This window comes from Acyrthosiphon pisum, chromosome A1 (genome assembly GCF_005508785.2).
Source record: "Acyrthosiphon pisum isolate AL4f chromosome A1, pea_aphid_22Mar2018_4r6ur, whole genome shotgun sequence".
In the NCBI taxonomy this organism is placed as follows: Eukaryota; Metazoa; Arthropoda; class Insecta; order Hemiptera; family Aphididae; genus Acyrthosiphon; species Acyrthosiphon pisum.
Window position 1 is genome coordinate 167,820,307 of NC_042494.1, and position 286 is coordinate 167,820,592.

The window sequence follows — 286 nt, forward strand, 5'->3', positions numbered from 1 at the left end:
TTTCGATACACATCATTTATTGAAGATAATCTAACTCTATCATTTACTTCAAATTTAGACTTAGAATTACTAATATCATAATTATAAACAGTAGAAAGTAGGTCTTTCTCATTTTTGCTATTAACTTCAACAGGTTTCATTTTTATTGTTCTATGATATGTATTGTTATATGTCTTAATAATTTTTGGTAATTCAGTAATCCATACATTATTTAAATAAAGTACTTTTTTCAATTTATCACCTAATGTACGATTAAAACGTTCAATCATAGAACTCTTTTTATCAG